This window comes from Dromaius novaehollandiae, chromosome 1, assembly GCF_036370855.1.
Source record: "Dromaius novaehollandiae isolate bDroNov1 chromosome 1, bDroNov1.hap1, whole genome shotgun sequence".
Lineage (NCBI taxonomy): Eukaryota > Metazoa > Chordata > Aves > Casuariiformes > Dromaiidae > Dromaius > Dromaius novaehollandiae.
The window spans coordinates 191,942,249-191,968,998 of NC_088098.1; the positions used below are offsets into that span (position 1 = coordinate 191,942,249).

General features: G+C 40.1%; 1 long non-coding RNA gene across 3 annotated transcripts; it reads right to left on the reverse strand.

The window, feature by feature from the left end:
* Positions 1-8,220: 8,220 nt before the first annotated feature.
* Positions 8,221-22,308, reverse strand: LOC135327155 (uncharacterized). 3 transcript variants are annotated; one of them, XR_010387267.1, is made up of 4 exons: positions 21,695-22,308; positions 20,083-20,182; positions 16,241-16,268; positions 8,221-12,808 (listed from the first exon to the last, which is right to left on the reverse strand). It is a non-coding gene; the product is annotated as an uncharacterized LOC135327155 (long non-coding RNA). The 3 variants fall into 3 exon arrangements; XR_010387266.1 differs by having other exon boundaries at positions 12,912-16,268; XR_010387265.1 differs by lacking the exon at positions 8,221-12,808 and having other exon boundaries at positions 12,816-16,268.
* Between the last annotated feature and the right edge of the window lie 4,442 nt (positions 22,309-26,750).

A 26,750-nucleotide genomic window follows, 5' to 3' on the forward strand; every position in this document is an offset into this window, starting at 1 on the left:
AAAAAAGAGTCACAGACTCAGGAGTGATGAGAAATATTGTTCAAAATATACTCTGTCTGAAAACCTTGTTTTCTTTTTTTAAAGATTTCCCAAACCAGAGGTAGAGAAAGAATTTTCAAACACAGTAACACACTACTGCTGTACCCACTATACAACTTCACCTCCTGAAAAACAGCTCCAAAAATACAGGAATTAATTTTCATGTATTAGAGAGATGAACACTGGTAATTGGAGGCAAAGTGCTGTAGCTCATAACTGGTCCCTGAGCTAATGAGAAAAATTACTTTCAATTTAAAGGAACCCATTAAATGTATCTCTGCCTTTCTCATGGTTAAATATTTTATACAGGCCTTAGATCAAGTCCAAAAAGAGAAAGGACAGCAGGAACAAGCTACAGCAGAGGAAAGCACAGACTTTTCCTACATCGTCTGTACCAAGCAATGGTCTGAGGGGGCACTACAGCCACATTAGCCCTCTCTCTCCCTTCTCTCTTCTCAGCTAAATCCCTCTATGAACTAGGGACAAGAGGAAGAGAAAATAAGGCAGAGTGGTGTTCATGGACATTGCTTTAGCCATCTAAAAGTTTGCCTTGAAATCCCAGCTAGGTTCTCTCAAAAGTCAATGGGAACAAATGAGCATTTTCATCAGTAATTCCTCTCATGCTAAAGGCACACGTGGAAGACCTGTGGCTGAATTACCTCCCTCTTTCCATGGACTATAACTCTCCATCTGAAGGTTGCATATTAGGTTAGACTAGATGACTTTTAGATACCAATTGTTAGATGAGCTGCCCACTTATAGCTCATGGAAGAAGAAAGATTTCTTTTTGTTTCCATTTTGGGGTAGAGTCATGTTTAGCAGAAAAATTATTGGATGCGAAAGGCTTCTTTTACAGAGCAAAGAAAGGCACAACAATAGCCTATGGCTAGAAGCTGAGACCAGACAACTTCAAATTCAACACAAATTTGTAGTGATGACGGTGATCAATCACCTGAACAGATTACCCAAAAAAGCAACAGATTCCCAATCTCTTGTCTCTTCAAATCAAGACTAGATGGCTTTCTGAAAGATATGTTTTAGCCAAACATTTTAGGACAGGAGAATAAAACTGAAGGCAATTGTCTGACCTATTTCACACAGGAAATTAAACCAGATGACCTAACATTTCGGTCTGGTTTGAAACGCATCATTTTATTAAACAGTTTATTTATTTCTATTTACTTTGTCTGTTAGAGAATCTCAAATTAATGTACTCACAAAGAGACAGAAGCTTTTAATTTAAAAATCTGATGGCTAATTTGATCAGTGATTCCAAACATTTTGGAAATGAGGGTTTTCTCTGACATGACTATTCTCTGGATAATTTAATCAAAGTCAGATGGTGGTCAGCACATTCTTTTTTGGTAAGTACTCCAAGACATTGTTGAATTCTCTCTTGTAACTTTTTCAAAAAAATATTATTTCTTAGAAAATTAGTTGGTCACTAAATCAAAAACTGTATTATTAACTTTTTATTTTATTTGGCCAATACGGAGACTACAATCCAAATACTGAAGAGGAGAATAGTGTGTTAAAATGATTATCTTCTGCTTGTGACAGATTTCTGGCTTGAGACACAGGATTTGCCTCTTGCCATAAGATATGATGAACAGAGAACTGATGATGAAGCTCCAGGGTTGTCAATAGGAGATATTTGGACGGAAACAAAACTAAGTGTCTATGCAGGCAAGTTTCCCCTTTGTTGTCCCTTTTGATCCCTCTCTCTTTCCCTTAAGAAAAAATATATTTCTAGTATTTATCACTTTTTCCGTATCTATAATAGCAGGAACACCTACAACTGACAAAAAAAGGAGAATAGAGAGAAAACTACTTAGTGAACGCACTCCAAATGCCAAATCGGTCAACTGCAGTGCTAGTGTGTCATCTGTGGGCAGCCAGAAGCAACCTGGGGCCTGCATGATTGACAAGGCTGCACAATGAACACTCCCTGTTGTATGTAATGCATAAAATATTGTGACATGCCTTGGAAATGCTGTGATGAGCAGAGATGCCATTGATACTCACAGAAACGTACATACTACTACTTTTGATTTTTGCTATTTCAGGGAGCAGAGGAGAGACGTGAGTATTACTACAGAAGTTTCTGGATAAGGTCAGAAGCAGTGTTCCTGTAGTATGCATGAGTTTCGGGGCGGGGGTTACATTTTACATATTAATTTTTTAACAAAAGCAAAGAGATCTAGAACAAAAAACAAGTGTCTGGTAGGGAGGTACTTCGGGGGGAACCCAGGAGGGAAGGAGTTAAGCCTTTGAGACAGCATCTGGGAAGAGGGTTGCTAGTATCTCCATTATTCCTTCTGTTTATAGTCAAGCTATACTTCAGACAACAGCTCAGTATTTTCTGAGACAGGTTTGTGTTGTTTCACTTTTTTCTTTTTGCAACCCTATTTATAATTTTTTTATCAAGAAATTAACTATTTGTTTTGCTGGAATAACCTTCTACCCTTTCACCTTGTCAGTTGTCTGGAGTTGAGAGTGAAAGCAAAGCCAGGGAGCAGGGAAATAGCCGATCTAGCTGGAACTGCAAATTTAACGCTGGCAGGTTGGCAACTTGAGCTAAGTTTGAGAATCTCAGGACTTTGAGTCCACCTCCTTCTAGGTGACAAAGACTGGTATCATGAGGGGCACCTCATGGATGAAATTTCCCACCATGACTAATGCAGACCCCCTTTGCAAGGAGAAGGTGACAAAGAGCTGAGCCAAGACACTCCCAGCCTGTCACAGTGCAGAACCTAGGCAGCAGCAGGGAACTGTTACGTAGCAAGTTTTTTATCTCTCTCAACAGGGTACTGGGGCAACATTTTTTTTTTTTCTTCAAAGGTGACCCAGTCCCAAGGCAGAGAGAGTCCTGTGCTCATTTCTTTTGACGGACTAGGTACACCTACACATTCCACCTAGCTTCTCTCTCCTGATGGCAGAGGAATTACCTAAAAGATCAATTTGTCAGATTTACACTGTAAATCCTAAGGTGCACTCAGTGTTAGGACTAAATCTTTAACTACATCTTCCACTGTCAACATCTCAGAGTGCTTTACTATATGTTACTGCAGTGTATTAGTAGACTGTTTTAAAGGAGGCCAGCTCTGAACACGCCCTAAGGCTCCAGGTGTTTGTTATTAAAGATCATTAGTATCTATTTCAGTGTGAGCCAGAGTGCCTTTGGGGACCTGAACAATAGGTCAAAGGTCTGGATAAGCTCTAACTTGAACTACTCAGGGAAAGTACCACAGTCAGGCCCAGCATCACCTTAGACTTCTCGCTATGCAATAGAAAGAAGGGCACAAGTCAGGGAACAATTTTCGCCACTGATGTGCAGATAAAATAGATCTGGAGAGAAAAAAGTAGTTCCTTGTAGAGACATCTGACTAGCTCTGAACTTCTTTGTTGCTTATACCTGATGAGAAGCTATGTGTTTTTGGGGGTTCACAGAGTCATTGACTAATTCAGGTGGGAAGGGACCTCAGGAAAACATTGGGTCCAGCCCTTGCTCAGAGCAGGGCCAGCTTCAACATCAGTTTTGGTTGCTCAGGGCCTTTTAGTTCAGGCTGAGCCCAGGCATCTGCTCAGCCTTGCACGGTGCCATGAACACATAGTGACACAAAGTGCCTTTTAACTCTGTTTCTAACTAACTAATTTAGCTTATATTTTTTCTCTAAAGTGTTTGTAATGAGGCCCTGGTCCCACAAAAAGGTCTTAGCCTTTCATTTTGTATTGCTCTAATGTCTCCATTCAGTCAGGGTTGGGTTTTTTTTATTTGAAATACATTTTATTTGGAAGCCGTTTATTTGTCTGTTTACAGACCCACTGAATTTTATTGTTGACTTCCATGGCAGAAAGATCAGGACAACAGCACAGTGGGTTTTCCTAATTTTAGTCCTAATTTAATTTCCTAATTTAATCCTAAATTTTTCTAATACAATCCTGAATTACCTCACGTTAAAAATACTTCACATAGAAGTTGTAAGGATTTGAGTCATTTTTTGTATGGAGAGTACATTACTGTAGATAGATAGAAAAATTTTTCTACAGTCTGGAACAAATTAAAATGGGTCTGTGAAATTCTAGTACAGACTGATGCCAATTAATAATAAGAACTCTTAAAACTCTCTCTTTAAAAAAAAAGTGATATTTCTTCCAAAATATGCCTTACTTAACAGGACACTGTTGTCAGTTCTCTTCCAAAGGAGTAGTTTGTTTTACATGTCTTGCTTTTAACTGAAGTAGTAGAACAGTATCAGCCAAACTTGAGAAAAAATGAACAAATACATTTAGGATGAAAAATTGGTGGATATGGCTCATGATTCTGAAGAACAGCAGCACTGGCAGCAAGTACCTTTCTGAGTAGCCAACAACCTGAAAAAAAAACATTTTTTTTTCCTTTATGGTCTATCATAGGGTCCCTGACCTAATGCTGAACATCAGCATTCTCACAGACCACAGAATCAGGTCCTGAACAACTCTCTTTTCAAAGAGCATTCTCAATAGGACTTAAGCAGAGAAATAAGGTACTGTGCACACACAAATATGAGTACAAATTAAAGTCTACCTACATCCACTCTGCTCTTGTTCATGGCAGACTCAGAATGAGGTAAACTTACACACGCACGCAGACACACACGCATGCATGCACGCACACACACACACACAAGCCTTAAAAAAAAATCAAAAGATGAAGCCAGAGATTCAAATCCATTGCTTTGGGCAATCATATTTCCATGCAGGAACGAAATATTACATTTTCTCCGTATATCCTCAATAACTGACGAGAAATATATACAGTAAATCTGATGCTGTCAAGGCGTATTGGATTTATTGTGTGCACACAAACATAGCATATGTGAACCTTCACAGACTAACTGTAGATACACTGTGCAGTGATCAGTACATGTACTGTAGATATGCACAGCAGTCCAGTCAGGGGTACTGTGCAGTACCTGTAGTGGGCCTGCCAGATGTCCAGAAAACGCAAACAAGCATAAAATGTTATCCAATTCTTTTGCATTAAAATTTTCAGGTAGGAAAAAAAAATTGGGGAAACTTGACCACTTGGTAATGCTGCCTTGGTTTCCCTTTTGAAGCTTTCTTGGGTTCACTCCTAACCAGAGGCACCACAAGATTTAGTGCAATACATTTACCCACTATGTAGGATTACTGTAAAACTCCAAAGAAATATCAGGTGCAGTTCTACTTTAGATAGCATCTATTCTTCCATGGCTGTCATCCAAGCCTTTAAGAGCACATTAATTATTTCCTTAAGGTTAATATTATTTTACTTTTTTCTCTCTTCTTTATCCATTTCTAAATGCAACTGCTTTCCAACTGATATATTAATAGGAAATGATATGCTGGAAAAGTGCTGGACAGCGTCTATCTCCTAGGTAAAAAATGGAAGTGTACTGCATAGCCCAGGCTATTTGGACTGAGACTGGCCTTTGGGAAATGAAAGCGTTTCCATTTAATAAGATGTGTATGTTTCTTCCTGGCAGCATACATATTCATGCATATCTGTATATGTGTGTGTATATATATAAATGTATATATCATTACTCAAACATCCCACAGATGTACACATACATACATAATTTTCTTTTAAACCCAAATCTGAAATGTGTCAGAAAGTCGAGCTAGCAAAAGACAGAACATCTGTAGCCTCACACTGGTTTTGGTAGATAGGGGTCTGTCTATGCATTTTGAACTCTAGAAAAGTTTCTGCGAATATACTTCTGAATTCAGATCTTGGGCACCTTCCAGATGCTTAAAATGGTCTTAACCAAGAATCCCTCAAGATTTGTCCCAGAATAAATCAGTTGTGAAAGCATTATTTCCAGAGACGAATAGCTTTCAGTTCTTTGTATGATCTAGTTCCAGGGTTTCTCATAAGCTTCTCAGAACTCAGATTTTACTTCCAGCTGTGCAGTTATCTGTAATATGTATTCATTTGTTTGTTATTTGTTCATTTATTGAAGGCATGTTTCTGGTACCTTCCCTGAAGTGCCAGTGTGCAGGGTACTATATGCCTATTTTAGGATAGTAATTTCCTATGGAAATAAACTTTATCAATGAGAAATAGAATCAACAAACAACAAAAAACATTATGAAACGTAAAGGCTGCAAATGCTGATATACATAATGGAACATCTCCAACAAACTGTATGAATGCAAAATATTGGGTGGGAGGGTACTCCTCGATGACATGTATTTGTTAAGTGTAAATACACAAGAAATTGGGTTTTTATCCAGTACTTAGGAAAGGTAGGAACAGGGAACAAGAAGCTAGGAACTTAGGAACAAAAGTTCACACTCGTGTTTCCCCAGTACACATATAAACCATCCCATCCCATCTGTAAAGAATCTCCACTAAGGACACTTTATTGGCCATGTCATCCATGCTATCCTTCTTCAGATGACTCCAATGGCTATTCCTTCTCTACATTCCTTCTCTACAATGGCCTCTCATATTTCTCTAATTTCATCTTTTCCTGTACTACCACCCCTCCATAGGTCCTTATTCTGCCAATAGCCCCAGATCCACTACCTTTTCTCTACTGGTCCCCTCAGTTTTTTGCCTTCTCTCACACCACATCTTTAAACTGATTTACCGTCACTGACCTTGTCAACAAAGATAGCAAAAGCAAGACAACAGCTACCAGCTATACATGTAACAAAACTGCCCTGAGACTCAGCTGAAACCATACATGTGTCTGGATACAAAGATGGGGCATACTGAGCATAAGCGCTGATAATTATATCTGACAAAAGTGCTAGTGGGTCTGACCAACAGTCCATCTAGCCTTTTATCGTGTGGCTTACTGCAGCAGGTGCTTATCATGGCAAAACAGTCTGCACTCAGGGAAATTTTATTTAGTTTATTGACTTTTAAAAAAAAGTCTGCTAATTCAGTACTGATTTAAAAAAGACAATATCAACAATTAAAAAAAAAAAAACTTAAGTAAAAACCTTTCCTCCTCCTTTCCCAGGCTCAGCTGAAGGAAAACTCCTCCTCCCTTCCTAGTCTCACCTTTCCTGATTTTCACTGTGGGCTACACTCAGTCTGTGCCAGGTCCCCTGGGGAGGCGACAGGCAGCACAGGAGCCTGTGGTTGTTTGCATAATGGTTTCTGCCTGCCACGTTTTTGGGTTACTGATTTATTTCTGCCACTCTTGGCTTCTTGTTTTCTCTGCTGCTCTTTCCTTCTTCAGGTTGTCCTGCCACTCTGTTTGCTAGTGTGGGTCGCCCAGGGCCGCAGCCCCTCAGGGGCACGTGTGCCCCCGTGGCACAGGGCGCCCCTCCCACCACACGCCGCCCACCCCACGGGCTGCCGCCCTCCCTTTAATACGTCTGATGGGTCGCCCTGCTCCCCCGAGGGGCTGCGGCTGGGGCGCACAGGGCGGTGCCGGAGCCGGCTGGAACCGGCTGTGACCAGCCCAGGGCAGCTCAGGGCGCCTCCCGCACAGGCACCCGGCAGGCTCCTGCTGCCCAAACCCTTCCAGCTCTGCCCAATGAAGTGCTTCAGCCAGAATATAAGAAAAAGGGTAAACACAAAACAGCTCTCAGAGTACCCTACTGTCTTTCAGTCGGAGGCTGCATGCAGGCCATAACAGTTAACTGTCCTGATGGTCAGTTTTTTCCATGAACTGTTCTATTTTATTTTTATACTTTTAGCATTGAAATGGCCAGAGCCAACAAGCACCACAATTTAAATGTGCGTGGGGTGAAGAGCAGCCATATGAGTTCCTCGCTCGGGGCCATTTGTCAGGCACGCTGTGCCACTGCCGTGGCAAACCCTTCCCTCTCGATAGCCACATCTTCCCTGATGCCTAAAAGAGACAAACAGCTGAGAAGGCCAAAACTGGGCACTGCAAGTCATTTTAGAAACAGGGCTTGATAAAGATATTAAAGACTAGAGAATTAGGTGGGCTGCCAGTCATCTCTGAATAAAATATTATAGCTCCATGTCTATTTTTTTTAAGGCTCTTTGGGAGAACAACTGTCAATACACATGTCCCCGCACATGCTGGGAATAACCCCACTCGGCAGGGGTGGGCGGCAGAGCTGCAACTTCCAGGGCAGCAACACAGAGCTTTCCTCAGGACGCTCACTCTCTGCACAAACAGCCAGCAGCCTCACAACCATTATTTAGTGAAACAAAAAAGTGGCAAGTAAAGAAAGGCATCAGTTTTTATTATAAAGTAGCTTTCTTTCCCTCTAGCACCCAACAACAATAAAGTCAGACTCAACTCTGATGTGAACTGGCCAGCTTTGCAGTGGAGTTGCAGGGTATTTAACATTGTCGAAGTCCTATAGGCAAGGTCAGCCAGAAGGAGCGCAAATTTTAAATATTCCAGAACACAGAAGTTTAGAATTTCATACTTACTCATCAAAACAGTATGACATGAGCTATGAGTTATAGCAGGATAATCAAAGCAGAAAGGCATATAAATTACAAACTTGCATGTACAAGAATTACTTGAAAATCTTTCAGTGCCAAAATAAAGAAACAGTAAAAGAGATTTGTAAATATGGATGCTATATCATTAGTCTTTTAAATACTTGCTGTTGTAAAGCTGACATATAATTGACAAATTGCCTGATACACAACTATGTATTGCTGTGCTTTTCCCCCATGCAGAAATGTTCTTACAAACAGCTGTTAAAAACTCCTGCTGTCATAGGAGATTTGAACATAAAAACTATTTTTGGTTAGTCCTTTATTCACATCCTCTACTTATAATATGGATTAGATGCACAGATGATTGTGCTGGTAGACAAGACTCAACGTTCTGTTGTTTGGAACAGTCCTCTGTACAAAAGCCAATATTAAATGCCATTGCAGTATCTGTGATCAATGGTGCCTTGAGCAACAGGAAAGATACTAAATGCATTTGACATTTGGTGATAAATATGCCTATTAAAGAGATTAGACTAACAGAATCTTGAATTACTAGGAGATTAAGTAAGTCAGCTGAAAAAAGAAGTTGAAAAGCTATATAGTTTTAAAAAAACAGTTTAGACTACTCAGAAATTTAGTCAGAACAATCATTCTATTTTTTATCAGTCTGAACTGCATTTCTTTAGTTCAGTTTTGATTTTTGGCTTTGGACAAATCACAAAACCTTCAGAGACAGTAAAAATTGAGATGCTGGGCCTCTTTCCTGTACCCTGCACTGCTATTGATACATATTGAGTGCTGTGGACTTATTTGTCTTCTCAATATAACTGAGCTGAGTAAATAGCTCATATATCAATGTTACCATTTTTAAAAAGTTAGCATGTAAGAGTCCTGCACATACTTCAGCAACTCTGAATAAACAGCACTTTTCATACAAACATCTTTATGTACAAAAATGAAAATTTGGCTTCACTACAGTTACCGATTTTTTTTCAAATTAGTGAAAGCATTTTGAATTGCACGGTGTTATTTATAAATTAAAATCAGTTTAACTGGAAAATTCAAAACATTTGAGAATTTTCTCAAGTGACATTTTCTGTGAATTTCCCATTCTAAATCTCCTTCGCCTTCTGGGTGTCCTCTGTAAAACACTGAACTAATCTTGGACTCCATCTTCTCAGAGATCAAAATAGGCATTTTCTCTGAAAGTAGTCTTTTGGTCTAGTGCTGGAGTATGAAGGACTTTCCTGGCTGTGTTTCTCCTGTTGTGGGGTTCTTCCCAGAAAGGAAGGTTAATCATACGTCCGGAGCAGGAGGAATACCAAAGGGCATGCTCATCTGAATAGAGATGAGGGCAAGAGAGAGACAGACTGCTCAGCTGCCACCATGTCATTCAGATTCTTGTGCCACATCAGCTCATGTGGACATTGAGAAAAAACATCTTTTTGCCTCTCCTGCTTGCCCAGGAAATCCACACCGGACATACTCTATTCCCTCTGTAGTTTTCTTTATTTGGGTCAGTAGCCATATGTTCTTTTCCTACTCAGGGGTGAAAGATTGGGTGCACTAAGGTAGGAACTGGGTCAACGGATACAACAGCTTGCCAGTTTAAATGTCTCTGTTGGGCTTAGCTATTATAAAGCGGAATACAGTATAAATTAATAACATAAAGAGTTGCCCAAAGCAGCAGGTACAATAGAGATTATTTGTCTTTGGGATGGTAATCTGTTGCACCCCAGTGTAGTTTTCTACTTGCAGAGGCTGTAAGCACTGCACAACACAATCCAAAAGACTGCAAGAGACATTTCAAAAGAAATCTAGTGTTTCTGCATTTCTCATTTTTAGTTATTTAATTGTATTCTGCAGTTGCTTCTGGCTTTTCTGCAGGAAAATTTGATTAAGGAAAATCTGATTCAGGGAGGCAAGTAGCCGAATCTCTCCTTCCAGACCCACTGTACAGCAGAAGTGTCTAGAGGAATATTTTTAGAGTTACGCTTGAGGTAATGTGCAAAAACCAAAAAGGTGAAACCAACTGTAACACACAAAGAAATTAGAAATATTCAACTAACCAAAGCAAGTCAGAAGGGCTGTATGAATTCTGTTATTTCAAGTCCTCCATTCATGGGAAGGTCATGTGTTTTTTATATATAGATATATAGGTATATAGAGATACAGAGAGAGGTATATATTTTTGAATGGACTAATAAGGAAAAAAACCTACATACTCACTGAGAGCTTCAGATAAAATTTATATAAACTCCTAACTCTTTTAACCTCTTTGGTTTTATTCAAAAATACAAGCATTTTAGCTAATATATATAAACCTCAGCAAACCCTATATGTTTGAATTTTTCTCTAATTTGATATCCCAGATACTGTATTAGAGCCATAGCTGTCTAAGTGAACTGTGAGGCCTTATATCAGGAGATTTCAGAGAATGTGAATGAACAGATAGTTCCTGACTATGTAGTAATCTCTACTGTTGTCTTTTTCTTGTCGAGTATGTGTTCCTGCCTTTTGGAAATATATTTTTACATATGCATCACAGTCATTGGAGTAAGTACTGAGGACAAAGCCTCCAGATAAAACTCTGATTTCACAGAGTTCAGTGGCAATGGAACCAGAGCTAAGACTCTGGTGATTTCTTGATTTGTGTGGAAGGAGGAGAGACACAGACAAGGACAGCAAAATCCAAAAGAATTAACAGTTCTTCAGTCTTTACATTTGGCTTCTAATTGTCCAGTACTGATGTATTTCCTTTGTCTTTGTGGTTTTGCATGTTGTGCTTATTAAAATGATAAATATGAGATACTTGTATAATACAATGATCCTATGGGGGGGGGGGGGAGAGAAAAGAAAGAGGAATCTGTTTAAGTAGAGTAAATTAAAGACCTATTTCTTATTTCTGTAACAAAAGTCCACTTAATTTATGTTAATTCTTTCTGGATGTCAAGACTGCTGTAGAAGGACTGACAAAAACACCTCATGACATGTTTCTGTTTGTTATTACTAGAAAACTATCTCAAAAGAGATGTTAGCATTTTTAATCAAACTCTAATCTGGAAGGAAATTTTCAACAACAAATGTATTTGTTTATATTGTATGGTCCACAGAAATCTTGACCACTTGGATTTGATATGCTTAAAAGAAAATATTTGTGTAAAAAGATTAGGTTTAAAAACACAGTGAAGACACATAAACCAGTGACATGGCCCATTTTTCTTTGTAAAACTGAAATGGTTTTACAGAGTTAGGAATTTGAATAAACAATGTTAGAAAAAAGATACAGAATCTAATCCTGTTGTGCCTCTACCATCTCAGTGAAGTTAATGACCTGTATATAGAGAGGATTAGAGATGATGTCTTCCTCTTGCTAGGGTCTTGATCAGCCTGAAGATTTTTCTATTTTCTATTTTTCCATTCAAGAATACAACTGGCTTCTGCCATTCTAGACTCTAGACTCCTTTTCTTTCCTCAGAGAGCATAGTGCCTAAATCTGCATTGCATCCCGCTGATAATCCCAGGAGGAGATTTGCCGTCTGTGCAAGCAGTGAACTTGCAAGCACCAGCACAGGCAGGGAAGTCAGCTAGCTCACCCAGGATACACTGTGTTCCCGTGTGGCCACAAGCCCATTGTTATTTACCAAGGGCCCAAGGCAGCAGTGGGTGCAGATGGATAGCCTTCTACAGCTGCCTGTCTTTCTCCATAGCATGCCAGAGAGCCTACATGTCTCCTTTCATTTAGACAGGTAGTTTAGATGTCTAGGTGTAGATCCCACCTTCACAGCCTTCTCCTGCAATGTCTTCACCTGTTCCCAAGGCTGTCGTCACAGTTCATCAGGTATTCAGCTCGTCAGCAGCCCTGCAGTTCATCCGATTTGAATTTTTCCTTCATGAGTGCGGATGGCAGTCTTCTATTCAGCACCCCAGCTAGGGTTATGCCTGTGCCTTGCCATTTTTTTTCACTTTTCCTATAGGAATGACTGTACCCAAAGCAGCCAGAAATCATTAGTGTCTTTTTCATAGCTGCAAGGCTTACTTCATCTTCATTTTTTGCAGTTTCTCACTTAGTGCCTGCACATTCTAATCTCCAGGACAAAACTTTTTCTGCTGATCAATCTGGATTTCCACTCCTAGTAGATTCTCTGGTTCTGTCATTAATATCCTTTTCTGTGGTTAATCATCCAATTACTTTAGGATATCTTTCCTACAAGCTATTTCCATTCACTTGAATATAAATTCCAGATAGATTTTGCCCCTCTTAAAGAAATTCCAGGTTTCCTTCATATTTCAGTTCAAGAGCTCAACAGTCCATGTAACTTCATTGGCTTGTTCCTCTAGTTTATCAATATTGTACCTCTGAAAACCAAAATATGAGTTATAAACTTAGTTATATTTATTTTCTTATTTGGTTTAGATCATCCATCTTTTATAACAAGCTCTTCTGTAATACCACACTTACCGACCAGAACCAAGTCTGAGGTCACATTACATCTTGCTGGTTCATGGAGTGTTTTGTGTCTTTTACTGTGAAAAGCATGCCAGTTATCACCCTCAGGCATACCTGAATTCTGCTGTTACTAACAACCTATGACTAATCTATCTTTGTGAAGTCAGTGTTACCCATTATAATAGAGGGTTGAATCCAGTTCACCTAAGTTAAATACATAACTTTCACCTAGACTTAGACAGGATCTCTTTTTGAAGATCTTCAAAGGCAACACATTCTCTCTCACTGACAATACAGAAACCCCAAGCACTCATTGTAGAATCATTCATTTATTAGGCTTCAAATATTTAAGGTGTAATTTATGTGGACTGGGTCCCACCAAAATAGGCAATATTCCTTTTTCTAATTATATGAATGAGATTTTTATTAACACATAAAAGTAGCTCTAACAAACTACCAACCCTGTCCCATTTAAGACTTCTTGCACTATTTTCTCCAAGTGATTTTAATCCAAATAGTTGATTTTTTATCTTTGTCATTTCTTATGTCTTTACAATGTCATACATTTAACCAGCTTACCTTTGCTTTCACTTCTGTCTTCTTTGAACAGCACGTAGTTTTCAACCCCTGTGTTTCAGTTAGAACTACTATGTACTATGTACTATATTTCTGTTATCCTGTAGTACTCACTCTCATTTCATAAACAAGAAATTCTGGTTCATTCATTGTGAATGAACCCCAGTGCATGGGGTTATCCCTCCCCCGTTGCAGGATTATGTACTTCCCTTTATTGAACTTCATGAGGTTCGTCTCTGCCCTTTTCTCCAGCCTATCAAGGTCCTTCTGAATGGCAGCACAGTCCTCTGGTGTATCTGCCATTCCTCCCAGTTTTGTATCATCTACAAACTTGCTGAGGGTGCATTCAGTCCCATCATTCAGGTCATTAATGAGGTTGTTAAATGGTATTGGCCCCATTACCTACCACCAGGGTACCCCACTGCTGAGGCCTCCAGCTAGACTTCTTGCCACTCATCACAACCATCGGAGCCCAGCAGTCCAGCCAGTTTTCAGTCTGCCTCACTGTCCACTTATCTAGCCCATACTTCATCTGCTTGCCTAGGAGAATGTTATGGGAAAGAGGGTCAAAAGCCTTACTGAAGTCAAGATAAACAATCTCCACTGTTGTCCCCTCATCCACCAAGCTGGTCATCTCGTTGTAGAAGGCTATCATGTGCATCAGGTATGATTTCCCTTTCATAAATACATGCTGACTACTCCCAGTCACGTCTTGTCTTTAATATGTTTGGAAGTGGCTTCCAGGAGGATTTGCTTCGTCACCTTCCCACAGATTGAGGTGAGGCTGACTGGTCTGTAGTTGTCTGAATCCTTCTTGCCCTTCTTGAACATCATTATTTGCTTTTGTCCAGTCATCACCATGACCTTTCAAAGATGAGCATGAGTGGCCTTGCAGTAACATCTGCCAGCTCCCTCAGCACTCGTGGGTGCATCCCATCAGGTCCTAAGAACTTGGAGGTCTCTAATTAATTTAAGTGTTTCCTAACACAACCTCCTCCTCTGCAGGTAAATCTTCACTGCTCCAGAGTTTCCCATTGATCTCAGGGACCTGGGATTCCTAAAGGCAATTCTTACTGGTAAAGACCAACATTAAGAAGGCACTGAGAAGGCATACCTCAGCCTTTTCCAAGTCCTTTGTTGCCAGGTCCCCTGCTCCATTCAGCAGCAGGCCCACATTTTCCCTAGTCTTGATTTTGCTGCTAATATACTTGTGGAAGCCCTTCTTTTTGCCCTTCACATCCCTCACCAGTATCAGCTCCGGGTGGACTTTGACTTTCCTAATGCCATCCCTGCACCTTAAGACAGTGTCTCGATATTCTTCCTGGGTAGCCTGTCACTGCTTCCATCTCTTGTACATTTCCTTTTTATGTTTGAGTTTTGTCAGGAGCTCCTTGTTTATCCATGCAGGCCTCCTGCCACCTTTGCTTGACTTCCTGCATGTTGTGTTGGACCATTCTTGAACTTGGCAGAGATGGTCCTTGAAAATCAACCAGCTTTCCTAGACCCCTCTCCTGTCCAAGCCTGTCTCCCAGGGATTCTCTAAACAGATTAGGTATAATGCTCTCACCATTTATACACCTGGTTATTTTGTCACTATTTGCAATGATCACTCTGCTTATCCATTTGTGGATATTTTTTATCCTTTACTAGCTCCTGTTTACTTTGTATTGGAGATATCCACATGTCTTCAGATGAACTGTCACATACAATAAAAATTTCGGGGTGTGGACCAGGACAGTTCAATGTACAGGCACTGAGCTTATCTTTCCTTTGATACAGGCTGGTCCAGAGGGAATTTTGGCTAATAACATTTTACTCTTTACTTTTTTGAACTCTTTCCCTAGCCCTGGTGTAGTTGATCTCAGTTCATTCCAGTGGGAGCCAGGCAGTATAATTCGCTCAACATTCAGCCTAAAACATGGATTCTTCCATGATCTCATCATAATTATTTTTTATCTTGAGACTCGTGCTAATGGTAGACACACACTTGCCCTTTCTTTCTTTGGTTCTGCTCTATTAATAATCATATTCATTCTCCTTAAGAATTCATTGCTTTTAATGGGAGTCATTGTAGACCTCTTTCTCTTCTTTGTGCTGCTATGAGTCTCAGTTTCTTTCCCTGCTGTCCTTCCTTGTTCCAGGGATCATTATGTCATAGCCTTCTTTGTATCTACTTCTTGTTTCTTCTAGTGCCTGCCTTCTAGTGCTCCATTGTCTTTTCCTGCCTTTTGGAAGGCTCACTGTTGTTTTCCTGTGAAATGAAAAAAGGTAAGAATAGCTGTACTGAGTCAAAGCAGAGGTGCCTTTGGCCCTGTGTCTTGCCTCCGTGGTCAGCAGCAGATGTTTAATAAATAGTATAAGTGAAGGACAAGTCCATAGTGATACCTCCTCAGCATAGTCTTCATATGTCCTTCCTCACAGTTCAGAGACCTTCTGTGTTTCAGTTATGTTTCTCCTCTACCAGCCAGTCTCTTCTTCTGCTTTACCTTTATTGTTACATATTCCCATAGGTCTTCTTTCTTCTCCAGTAGCCTTTCTTCTTGTCTTATTGTTTGGTAGATATATTTCTAACTTACTTTTTCTTTTACTCCTCCTCAAGCTATTGCCCTTCTTAGCAATATCTTTAGTACTTTTCTTGCATGGAGTCTCTTAAGACAATGTATACATAACAAGTTAGTCAGGTGCCCACATACCCCACATCTTCTGCTCCCAGTAACTACCTGCCCTTCTCAGTAAGTTGCCGAAGGTGCTGCCTTGTTACTCACCTTCATCTTCTGTCCCAGATTTCCCAGCCTTCAAAGAAAAATAGATTAAAAACTTTAGAATTCACCACCTATGAATTCCCACTCACATGACCATTCTGCTCATTGGCTACTTCTTCTGAACTTTTTTGGGTATGTTGGCTCAGTCACCTTGATTATCTCTTTGAGTGTGCATCTGTCAAAGGCAGGAAGATGCCAGAATACAATCTGCTAAAAGAAGTCTGCCCTGTATTAAGGCAGAGGTTCTTCAGAGCATTAAATGGTAAAGAAACCACAAAGTAACACACTGAAAAACAGTGTGCCTTGACAACAGAATAGGAAATGGCTGCTTCTGCAATGTTTGCTGACCCTCCATGTGCTATTCCCATACACTGTGCCCTCTACTAGGTCTCTTTATCTCCATCTTTTATCAGTGGGATATTTACATTCTTTACTACTCTGTAATAGCTTACTTACACAGTAATGACAACTATAGTTTTGTGTTACTTTTAATCAACAGACAATATCTCTAGAAGATGGTATTCACAACCATTTTTTCCTCCTTTTGTTTTGCTTAATCAATTCTGACAGGTCACCCATTCTATTAAAAATTAGTATTTCTACAGGATTAAGAAGGAAAAGGGAAGGAAAAAGGAGATCAATTTGTTTTGGTAGTGGCTTTCAACAGCTTTTTTCTGAAAATATTTCAGAGAATATAAGGCTTCAAAATGCTGAACTCCTGTGGTTTATAAATAAAACAGCTCATTTCGGAGATAATAATTACATGATCTTATTCAGAAAAACAGAAACCATGATCAAGGAAATTCAAAGATTCTATCTAAGTAACTAAAGCAACTCATGTTCATTGCATCAGACTGGGTGTTGGTTTTTGTCACAAAGTAGATTGGAACTGAAGTAAAAAATATAAAATAAAAATGTAGGTAATAGGTTGACAAGACTAAATCAGGTGGTACAAAATAAAAAGCATGGGAACCAACAGGTTCCTGATATTTAAGGCAGTGATATTCTGGAAACAACTTTCCAAAGTATTGGAGCAGAAGGCTTATTCACACATGCAGCTTGCTAAGCATATGAAGGAGATGTTATGAACTAGTGTCTGCAATAGCAAGGAACTACAACTGCTCACCCAGGAGGACCCTGACATTCTTCTATTTATAAAAGGAAACTAGAAAAAGATATGAAATGTAGACTGTCAAAGAGAAGAAATGGAACGAGAGATGACTTAGTAATGGCAATGTCCTGGAATCATTTGTTGAGTTACCTATCTCACCCCACCCAGAACAAAACTTCTGTACACGTCGCTTGGAGCTCTGAGGAGATGAAACATTAGCAAAATTGTCAAGTCCTTCCTTGCTTTTCTGCTCTGCTCTTTGAAGTGGCTGCCATGGCACTTCCAGTTTTATATCTTGGGAGAAGCAGTGAATTTTCAGAGCTGTTGCTGTGGGCATAGCTTGGATAGATTCCAGCTTGGGTCGTTATACTCTGTTGACCTCAAAACACCTCTTGTCATTTCAATTGTGTATATTATTTTTTCTTCTCTTTAAAGAACCCTAATATACTGTTTCTTCCAAAGAATGACAGCTACATTCCAGCTTTGTGATAGGTAAACTTCAGAGTCAGGCTGAGAGATACACTGGGACTCTGGGATAAAAGGTGTTGTATAAATAAAGCTGGAACAATAATCACTGCTAAAATTTTCGCACAAAGGTTTCTATTGCAGTATCTAAAGGCCTTGCTATTCAAATAATATGTTTCCTCTTGCTCATTGATAAGTCATTTTCATTTGTAGAAATGGTATAACTGGACTTTTTATTCAGTGGGTACTGGGTTGAAATAGAGGCCTAATGTTAGGAATACGGAATAATTCACTTAATAATAATTCAATTCATTAATAATTCACTTATACTTTTGACCCTAAGTTGGTACAGAAACAGGAAGGCTTTTTTTTTTACTAAAAGATGTATTGCCTTTTTAGGTAAATCTTATACCTTCAAAAGAATTCTTGTTTCTCAGAATGAAAGAACAGGCAGTGGGAAAACAGAAGAAAATTGGCCGGAGAGAAGGAGTAGTCTAGCAGATCATCACAGAAGGGCCCACATCCGGAGTTGGAGCATGAATAAGAAGTTTACTCAAGAAATGACACAGGCTTATTTGTCAAACTAGTTGAGAACTGAGAGGAATGAGTGAAATCTATGTGTTACTGAAAACAATGGTAAGACTCCTGGGATGTCAGAGATACCGTTGTGCTATCCATCAAGTTTTCAAAATGCTAAATTTTCACATTTTTGCATGCCATCATTTCTCCAATGCAAAATTATAAAATTCAAAAGTTCAGATCTTTAAGGCTGGAGTTGTTAAGTTCTTCCCTTGTGGCACTAAAGCCACAAGGGAAGCATAGAGACAATCCAGTGATTTTGGTAGCTCATAAATTCCAGGGACCTTTAGTATAGGTATCTGAGCTGTAAATGGAACTATCATTTGGAGGAAGAGAACATCCTGGAACACCTCTGTTCCTCAAATCCTTTAATCAGAGAGCACGCACAGCACAAAGTGGTCTGCCTGCTGAAACACAGACTTTGTCTTTAGTCCTGTCTGGTAGAGAACCATCTGGGCCAGAAGGGTATTTACTGCTGCATGAGTCCATTGTACGTCCAGGGACTACTTGTCCCAATATCTGATCATGACGTTTTTGAAGACTTCACTTTCACTGCTGTGGTAACCATCAAGAAGCAACTGAGAACACTTTATGAGAACCCTTTCCTTTTTGAGAAGGCTAACAGTGAAAGAAGAGCTGCAGCTTCAAAACCTCTGAACCAAATATCTGGATAAGGAGACATTACAGCAGCAGAAACAAAGCTGTGATTTCTACAATATAATAAAATGTGAATGGACCAGAAATATATACAGGTAGAAATATGGGTACTACTGTTGTACAGTGGCCTTTCCATCCAGCAGGAAACCTTGAAAAAGTTGATACTTTCAGCAGGGATGAAAGAGCTGTATTATGGGAGCTAGGCAAGAGCTCAGGGAGAGAGCTCCAGTGGGAGTAAGCAGGAAAGTCTTGCAGAGAATGAATGTGTTCATTGCAATCATGAAGCCAATTGCAGAGGTCCAGGGATCTCATCTGCCAGGGTGGGAAGCCGCTCTCTCCTCTGCCAGGTCAGACCGGCTTCCTGACCCCAGCTCTTCCTGGCTGAGCTGCTCCCTGATGACCGCCACGCAGCAAAGCCCTTCCCCAGTGCCAGGAAGGATCTGATCCTGTCTTTGGATATATGGGGGCCTCTCCTCACATTCCCCCAAGACTTCAGGACTGTAAGAGGTCCCCACTCTGAACACAACTTCACACCTGTGCCCACCGCTGCCTCCTGGACAGCTCCCAGCCCCTGCCCTCTGTCTGACAGTGTCTCAAGGCTGGAAGAGCAGGGGCGTGTGAGAGCACTTGCCTGCCTGCGCAACCAGGCTCACCAGATTTCCAGCAAGACTTGAGGAGGCTGATTCCCCACTGCCCACTTTTATTCTGCTTCCTGTTCTGCTTTATCTGGAACAGATTCCTCTCCTTGCCCCAGCCTTCACAACCAATGAATGTTGTCACTGTTGTAATTGCAGTGCCCAGCTGGGGAGTGTTAAGTTGCACAGTCCCCCACACAGCCAGGCCTTACGCTCCAGACGTCTCCTGCTAGAAGGGAGCCTCCCATCCACTGATGGCATTGCTGTATTGCTGAAGGCATGAGTGGCAGTGGTGCTGTCTGCAGCAGCAAGCCACACTGTGTTCCTCCAGCATAGTCCTGCCCAGGAAAGGCCATCCCAAAGGGGAAGGGGAAGGCTGGCAGAGTGCCAGGCACAACCTGTGGAGCTGGAGATTGTTGCTGAGGCTTAAGCCAAAGCCTTGTGCACAGAGGATCTTTTGAACACAGTCCCCAGCTTCTCCTCGGCCAGCAGGGATCCCTGCAACATAAAATAAACCCAAATAAAGGTAAACCTAAAGATACTAAAGGCTTACAGTCTCTAAAGCTAGGTTCTATTACGAGAGAGTGAGGTAATTCTTTATAGAAAACCCACATCTGCTGTGTGGAGAAGGACTGTAGTAAAATGTTTGAAGAACCATTTCCAGTTGAGTATACACTTGGAGGAGAGGACTTTTTCATCCATCTTGCCCCCCAGGCCAGCAACTCTTTTGTCTTTCTGTGCTGTAACACTTGCTGCACAGTCCCGAGTTGGTGCCTAAGGAAGTCAGATGTCTCTCAAGTTGCATTCCTGATGCAGGCACCCTGCTTTCTGTGTCTTTTCCCCTCTGCTTGCATGCATTCTCCCATGACCCCTCACACTCTAAAGCTCCTCTGTCATGCCTACTTTGCTCTTGTGGAAAGAAGAATTTCCTCCTCGCTTAGAGAGATCTGCCTAACCCAGAGTGCAGCATCCAGGACATGGAAAAGAGCCGTCCACTGTGCTGCCCAAGAATAACTTTTAACAAAACACACAGTGAAAGGTGAGCAAACAAACTTTATACCATTCATCATAAAAGAAGGACAAAATCTATCCCTATGACTATGGTTTGAGTTAAGGAAGAATAAGAGAATGCTTTCATGGACCATAAATATTGCACATAAACTTTATCCGAGAAAAAGTACCTTATTAGAGACAGCTAAAATGTGTGTGCTTGAATTCTTGTGCAAGAGGCACGTGACTCCTCTGGCCTGAGACTATTAATAGTCAGATTCCATGTTAGCCACCCGATTATACATATTTTGGCATTCTCTTCGGTGAGGCAAGTCTCCAGCAGCAAGTTCTCACTGATTCCCATTTATAAGAGTTTTTAAATGTATTTTTATATGTTTATATATTCCAAAAACTATGTTGTATGTACATATATAAATGTACATATATATCTTTATATATATCTCAGCAGTCACACTGCTCTATCAGTGAGATCCTTGTTCTGGAAAGAACCACGAGCCCATAGCAGTTTTAGAAGCTGTGGACGTACAGTTAATGTAACTCATCTGGTTTCCTCACGCTATGTCCTAGAGACTTTAAGATCCTGCAATTACAGTGCCAAGGTCTGTTCTCTAATCCAGTACTTTCCATAAGGAAGCATGCTACAGCACAGAGTCTTCCTCCACCAGGACTGAAATCCAGACAATCAGGCCCTGCAGACTCTAAGTACCCAGACTGTATTTCATTCCAGTTTTGTCTTCTGAGGTAGTTTTGGGCAACAACAGTATTTGCTCCTGGCTCAGCTGTGGCATGTGCTGGCCACACTGAGGAGATTCCATTCTTGATAGCGGAGTTACTGCAGGAATATCTCTATTACTCTCATAAAATTCATTGTGGTTAACAAAAAAATAATATCCTCATAGTTTATTAAACCTTGGATCAAGACCTGCTGTAACTTCGAACAGCAAATTTACAAGCCCTGAATTTCAACTAATACAGAAGTGCAAATTTCCTCACACTCACCTCTTTCCAGGTAAAGTCAAGTCCCCCTTCAGAGATGAGACACTTCTTCTTCACTCAGAGTGCCGAAAGGTGAAAATCAGCAATAGCTCTTACAAAAGGGGCATACATCCTTCGATATGGGCTGAGCAAACCGATGCATTTCCAGTCTGGCACTTAGTCATTGTTGATAATAGTGAGTTTCAAACCAATGCAGCTGAGTTGACAGGCTTCCATATATTCATAGCAATTCCCTGAGGTAGTCTGTCCTCAAGAGTGATTAAGTTAAAGCTATTTTTAAAACACAAAGGAAAAAGAAACACTGCTAGTTTCCTATTCTTATTAGGATGTCTGCAAAGTTGTTTGCATTCTAGCCTCCAGCAGTCAGAAACTGCTGTGTCATTTGGCTTTTCTTAATGCTTGCCCTTGTGCAAAAGAAAATAAGTAAAGTAGTTTCACAGCTAAAACAGAATATACCAGGATGATTAGTGTCGAGTGACAAGATGGGTAAGAAGAAAATCCAAGTTTTGTGGTCCTTCCTTCCTCTTTGCCGTATAGTCTGAGTGCTAAAGGGGCCAGGCACATCTAGTACCCTAGTTCTCTGTGTGTTCAGCCTTACGCTTCAGCATACCGCAGCTTTAGACAATAATTTATGCCATCCAACCACTTCCTGTACAGTCTGTGTCTAGGTTTGCTGCCTTCATTCCCCATCAGGCAAATTTCTTCAAATAGCTCACACTTCCCTCTCATTGATACTTTTCTTTTGAAGTGCTGCTTTCCTTTTTTGACTGTCTTGTTGCTGAAGGTAGTGTCTGTAATACTTAATCTATCATTTATAAATCAGCATGAGTACCTGGGCTTGATTGAGCTGAAAACCTAAGACTACAATAACACTCACAGGCTATATTCAGATCACTTCAATCAGGACTTTAAGTGAATTAGAAGCACCTAATCTGAGACAGCAATCCTAACTACCTACTCTCCAGCTCCCAGCAGCACTGCCTAAAACAGAGCACATCTCCTTGTCCAGCATGATAGGTCCAAACTTTTTTTAAATTTGAGGCCAGCATGTGCTAAATACAAACTGGGAGCCAGAGCGGAACTTATAGACTTTCCACCATTTTGTTTCTTCTGTGCTGTCTTCTGGCATGTAGCATCAGTTTTAACAAACAGCATGGCATTACCAGTTTCCTGCAGTGCTTTCTAGCCTGATGATGATGGCAATACAGGTTCATATATACCTACCTTTGGAAGGACTTGCACCTGAAATGTGCCTCTTCTTGGGCAGGCTCTCCAAATTTTTGCCTTTTGCACACTAGATTAGAGAGTGGCACTCTGCCTGTCCATTCCCAGCAGAATATCCTGAGTTTTAATCACACATCTGAATTGGGGGGTTAAAACTGTGAAAAGCAGCAGATACTCTCCTTTGTCTCCTGCTTGCTACTAGCTAGATCTGAAACTTTCCTTACAGGGCCTCCTAATGGGCATTTCTCTCTTTCCATCCAGAGACTTATCATCCAGGTACTATCACAGAAAATCAGGATCACCCTGCTAGACAAAGGTCCAAAGTCCAACGCTCACATTTCTAGGTGTGTTTGCATCAAAATTAAGTGCCTGGTTTGGGTGGTCCAGATCTGTCCAGAAGATATACAAGAAATGATCTTTGCAGCTGTCCCAACAACAACAACCCTGTTTTGTTTGTTTGTTTGTTTGTTTCCTATCCGTTGTCAGAAGATGGAACCATAGTGACTGATCTGATGTGGTTGTTCTTTCAAGACTGACAGACAAACAATCCTGTGACTAATCATATGAACACAATCAAGTTGTTCCAGACAATCTGCAGTTCCCTTGTAGGTGCCGATGATCACAGTATTTGAAAATCATGTTACTGCCTTTTCCCTTTCCCAGTTACTCCTGCAAAGGGCTACAAAATTTCTTGGAAATGAAATCTGAAATCAGTAAATGTGAAAAAGTATGGTTATTATTTTCACATCTTTTTTCTTTTTGAACTTCACTGTACACCACATTAAGTTCAGATTTGTAAGGTAAATAGTACATGAGCTGTGCTTAAACTAGAAACCTCATCTTAACAATAACAAACATCAATCCTGCCATAATGAAAAGCATTAAACAGTACTGGTGGCACCATGCCAGTTGGTTGATTTAACACGAGCAAGATCATGTTACAATAGAATGTTGGTATCTTAACTATTAGTCGGTAAGACAAAGAACACAACAGTGTAATCATAGCTAATAACATTTTGTTGGTCTAACAAATAATAGTAAAGAGGTAATGTATACATTATTGTTTTAAAGGCAAGGGGGAAGACTGGATGAAGTTGTCTATCCACTCTTCCTCCCTTTTTTTAACAAGAAGCAACTTTGAAGGATGTGTTGATATTTGTTCTAAAACTGATATATAACTGATATAGCAGTGTTACGCTACTACTTTGTTCTTATAACGATTATTTTCTCAAAAGTAGTATACATTGTATATCCTCTGAAAGATCCCAGTATGACGTAAGATTTTAATGCAGTGCAAGATTTTAACTTTCTGTATTTTGATCAGCTGTTTTTGCACTATGATTTTTAGTCTGCCAAAACTTAAAAGGAGAGAACAGCAACAAGCCAATTATCCTGCTGTTTTGCTGGGAGGTCTGAGCCCTATGTTATTGTTCCAAGCACAAGCAGTCATGAATCATGTGAGTATTTCCACAGGGTGCTGCAGTTTGCTGTGTGGACCCATCGCTTGAGTTAGGTGTTAAGTGTTCACTGTCCTCCACTACACAGTATAAAAATGAATGGGAAAGGCATTTTCATAGACATAAGAAAACATTTCTCCACTGTCATGGTGGTTGAACACTGGAGCAGATTGCCCAGAGTCATTGTGGAGTCTCTGTCCTTGGAGATATTCAAAACCTGACTGGACATGGTCCTGGGCAACTTGCTGTAGGTGACCCCACTTGAGCAAGGGAGTTGGACCAAATGATCTCCAGAGGCCTCTTCCAACCTCAGTTATTCTGTGATTCTGTGATTTGGGGTCTTACCAGTCAAGTCTTCATCCAAATCTTCATCCCTGTAATGTGAACTATGTGAATAGACCTGAGAAAATGTCTCAGGTCCTAACTCAGGATGCATATACCAAAAATGTCTTGAATGCATATCAAAGCATGACCCAGCTATTGAGCATTGTCCTCCTGCCCTTGCACAGATTTCAGTTAGACAGACATCCAAGAATCAGGCTAAGAGGGCAACAATGGGGAGGCTAGCAGGTTGCTCTAGATTTGACCAGTCAAGTGATCAAGATAGCAAAATGAACCACACTTTTCCTGGAGTTTAGCTACAAAAACATAAGTTTTTAAGACTAAATATCCTGAGCAGGGAACATCTTTCTGTTATAAATTTGTCCAGTACAGTAGGACTTTTTTGCTGCGATACAAACACTAGAATAACAATACAACTATTAGTGTGGTAATTCTGCCAAGTACAGCTTAGGCACTTTTGTTTTGACCTCCAGGATACAAAGGTAAACAACAGAATTTTCTAATAGAAAACTCCATTTCTGACAGCAAACTCTGTCACACTGACAGAAAATTCTCCTCAAAATGGAAACTGTTCAGTAAGACAAGCTTCAAGAGCGCAATCTAACCAGGTTAACCCCACAGTTCTCTTTATGAAAACAAGTATTGTTTTTGGAAGACTATTAGGATAAATATTTGAGTAAAATTGATAAACAGGAAGGTTTTGTTTGTTTGTTTCCATACAAGTGATTTCCTTAATTCCATACTCTTGCCAGTATGTGAACTTAAAACATTTGTGTACTTCAAGGAAACTTGTAAGTGAATTAGCTGGAAAGTGCAGGGAAATTGATCACCTCCAGGTATCGTTTTCTGTGCTGTTTATCAATGGCAAATCGCATGCTCAGAAGCTTTCGATATTAAGAAATAGTTTCTGGTTAAAACAGTGAATGATTTTATTAAGAATACAAACATACTTCTAATTATTTTCAGCCTAGTAGTGGCATCCTAAAAAACATTGATCAGGCATTGACTGTATCCACTGATTTTAACGCTAAGATTTTTTCCTCATTGAAAAAATGTTGCATGCTTCCCACCAGATCATCTGAAGTGAAGCTTTGCCTGAGGCAATTTTTAAAATATCAGCAGTTTCAAGTAGTTTGGCAGAGATATAATCTTTTCCCTGACTGTTGTTACTTCACCTCCTACTCTCCTTGAAATGTGGAAATTAAGCTGGAACAGTTTTGCCCTAAAAAAGAGTATATGTAATTACCAACTGTGATTCCAAGATCATATGACTGGATGTGGCTGCTGCTGTTGTGATTTATGCAAGAACAGAAGAAAATTCAGATGTCCAAGAAGAACTATTAAAAATACAGAATTTTAGAAATCTGCAGTACCCTTTGGGTTAACCTTAAGTTACACTGCCTAATTTACTCATGGGTAGTGCCCATAGAAAGGTATTTCTTTGGTGCAGAGAAGTTATAAGGCGGCCAGCGAAGCCTTAAAAAGCCTGTTACACTGAGGACCCAGAGTGTATCAATATCCTAGAATTAACAAGGTAGAGCTACCATGGAGTTGATGCCAGTATCATCTGCAGTCTTTAGGAATAAACACCTTTCTGTGCTGGGGAGATAAAGCCAGCCTATTATATATGTAAAATGTGGAAGGTGCGATTGCTTTTGATTATCTAAATTTTTGAGTAATCTCTACAACTGTGCAATAAGGTGAAATAAATCATATTTACATATGTCTACAATTACTGACTCAGACCTTCCCATGTAACTTATGGTCCTGGGAGTGGAACAACAGTTTTCAGGCAATTTTCTCTGCAGACTAGCCATGAGAGAGTTTACAGAACAATCTGAATCCTCAGAAACTTTGCTGAAGTAAGCATTTATATAGATTACAAAACATTGTGGCAAGTAGCTCATGTGGTAAAAAAAAGCCCAATAAAACTTATTCATATATAATTCAAAGCCACATGGGGGCATGATATGCTAGTTAACATATCAGTTTTCTGTAACAAATATTTGTGTAAGTGTAGCACAGTAATGGAAATA